Here is a 2,845-nt window from a genome sequence, read left to right on the forward strand (position 1 = left end):
TTTAGAAAATATTTCTAAAGTCCTGATGTACTTTCCAAAATTTAAGTGGACCGAAGTGCGCAGGGAGCTTAATTTTGTCCGATCGCGCAACTGCAGCGCACTACTGAACGCGCAACAGTGGCGCGTCGCCGACCGCGCAACTGCACCGCACTGGTCGCATTATTGTGACAGAGCCATCGCTAAAATTTAGAAAATATTTTTAAAGTCCTGATGTACTTTCCAAAATTTAAGTGGACCTCAGTGCGCAGGGGGCTTAATTTGGTCCAATCGCGCAACCGTACACTGTAAAAAAAAAAATCCTGTAAACTTTACAGTAATTAACTGGCAGCAATTAACCAGTACCTTACTGTAAATACATATTACAGTAGATGTACTTTACAGTATTGGTGTATTTACTGTAAAGCAAAAAACAGTTAAATACTGTGGTCTTGGTTGTATATACAGTATTAGGTAGTTTAACTGTATGCTACATAACAGTTAAATACTGTGATGTCAGTTGCATTTACAGTATTAGTTGTTTAACTGCAGAATGAATATCAATGAAATACTGCGATTTCAGTTGCGTTTACATTACAGGTTTATTTACTGTACAAACCAATGAAGCGGTCATTACAACATACAATGTAACATACAATACATACAACAGTATTGTATATGGCAATGCAGTACTATTAACAGTAGGTGATCATTGTAAATTAAGTTTCTCACTGTACAATTTAAATGCTGAATCAGTGATTTAATATTAATCATTAATAGAATGACCCATATTCTAAAATATTTTAATTAACTACAGACAAAAAATGTGTTAACGGGATTATGTATTTTTTGGTGAACAGGAACATAAAGCACAATACCAAACCTTTTAGACAAAACTTCATTGGGCTTGGACAAAACAGGAGCCCTGAAATTAAAGACGAAAACACATTAAGAATTATGATGGTGATGTTGGTGTCATGTTAAGATACTTGTTCCTGATAGGAAGTGTGTCACTGGCTGCAGGAACACTCATGCAATTAGCAAGGTTGGAGTTATATTATTAGTGGGATGTAACAATTACTCGTGAGACGGTTAAAAATCGATTGGAATATGTCGCAAGTTAAATCGGAGAAAAAAAAATTCAAACTGGAACAACGTAAATGTTGAATGTGCCATTAAGAATGAATGGGGGGAAAAACAACCACATGAGTTAACATAACTCTTTGAGATGACTTCTTTAAACAAACCATCTTGAACTTTCTATGCAAAAGTTATTATCTGAACCTCACCTGTACCTAGTCAGTTAGCCAATCGAACTCCATGAAGTCCCTGATGAAGGAGATCACATGGGGGTTCATGTATGAAGTCTTTCGGCTCATCTGCTCCTTGGCACTGCACTTGGTGGAGTCAGGATTAGTTCGGACCAAAAACCTATGAAATGAGTATAGGAGTTAGAGGTTGAGACATGATGTACATGTCAATGAGTAATCAATTAGCAAATCACAACTGTGATTGCGGGGGGATTAATTAATAGAATCGATAAAAATAAATTGTTTTAATTAAATAAATGAAATATTGCAGTATTTTATACTTGCATTACAATTATTTTACTATTAAGGGGTGATAATACTGCCTGAATAACACTTATAGAAGAGAGATATAGAAAATGCCAGTGGGAATAAAGTTAGGTATATAATTTCATCAGTTAATACCTCTGAATAAACTCTAATGTTGTGCAGGCGTCCACCTGATACTCTAGGTTGAAAACATAGGAACAGGCGAAGAGAGTGCAGGCTTCTACCTGATACTCTAGGTTGAAAACATAGTAACAGGCGAAGAGAGTGGCCAAGGCAGTGGTGAAGTCAGCCAGGTGAGCAGCAGGTGGGATTATGACCCTCCCTTCGATCGACAGCATCCACTTTTTTGCAGTCAGGATTGTCTCCTTAAAGTCAGACATTACAAAAATCATATTTCACAGCGATCCATTTTATAAATGATCTGCTTCAGATGAATGACTGTAAAAACAGGGCAGGGAGTATACATGTCTTCCAAACAGTACATGAAACAGATAAAAGGAGCAGACATAGTAACTGAGTTGGTGAAAGATGAACAAAAAGTGACATGTATAGCAAGCAAGCTGAAATAGCAGCAATGACAAACGAGTTGGCTACTAGGGATGAGTGAGTACACCATTATCTGTATCTGTTCAATCACTAGATTATCAACATCCGTACTCTGAATGGGGCTTAACCCGGAAGTGGGTGTGGTTCAACCCAAAAATAGGCTGATCCTGCCCCACAAGTTGTCTTTTTTGCCGGAAATGTATACGAGTTGATCGAGCTGACATAAAGCTACAACCTTCAAAAGTGGAAGCCAAGTCAACTCCATCAATTTGCCTTTCAAGTCCTGGTTTAGCTGTCCTCTTGTGAGAGCGGTACATGTGAACTTGAAGGGCGCCACGTGTGTAAAAAGTGGCAAAGCATTCTGCTACCCCACATGGAAATCTGAAGTTAGCTAAATTTCTGTGAATCCTCAAATGACGAACAAATGCAGGGATTGAAGCTGTGGTGAAATTACAGTACTTGCATGAGTAATTCATTTTGATGGCAAGCAAACTGATTACTTCCTGTGTATTACTATTTTATTTTATTACTTTTAGTGATGGTAGGCCTACTTACCGAGTTTCTGGACGTCGCGACGTGTGCTTGGTGGTGGAGAAGCCAGGAGGAAAACCAACACGGAGGCAGAAGGTGGAGAAAAAAAACAGGCGGGAAAATAATCTTCTTCCGCGCGCAGCAGAAAAATATAAAATAACGACACAGTAACGACCGTCGTACTGTCGCTGCTAGTGCTTCAGTAAGTTTAAAAA

General features: G+C 38.4%; 1 long non-coding RNA gene across 2 annotated transcripts; it reads right to left on the reverse strand.

The window, feature by feature from the left end:
- Positions 1-611: 611 nt before the first annotated feature.
- On the reverse strand, positions 612-2,845 carry LOC148398661 (uncharacterized). Of its 2 annotated transcripts, none has more exons than XR_015858208.1 (3): positions 2,655-2,845; positions 1,272-1,918; positions 612-901 (listed from the first exon to the last, which is right to left on the reverse strand). It is a non-coding gene; the product is annotated as an uncharacterized LOC148398661 (long non-coding RNA). The 2 variants fall into 2 exon arrangements; XR_015858207.1 differs by having other exon boundaries at positions 1,266-1,918; positions 2,655-2,844.

The sequence above is a fragment of the Syngnathus floridae genome, chromosome 4 (genome assembly GCF_059516105.1).
Source record: "Syngnathus floridae isolate MCC-2025c chromosome 4, RoL_Sflo_1.0, whole genome shotgun sequence".
Taxonomy (NCBI): domain Eukaryota; kingdom Metazoa; phylum Chordata; class Actinopteri; order Syngnathiformes; family Syngnathidae; genus Syngnathus; species Syngnathus floridae.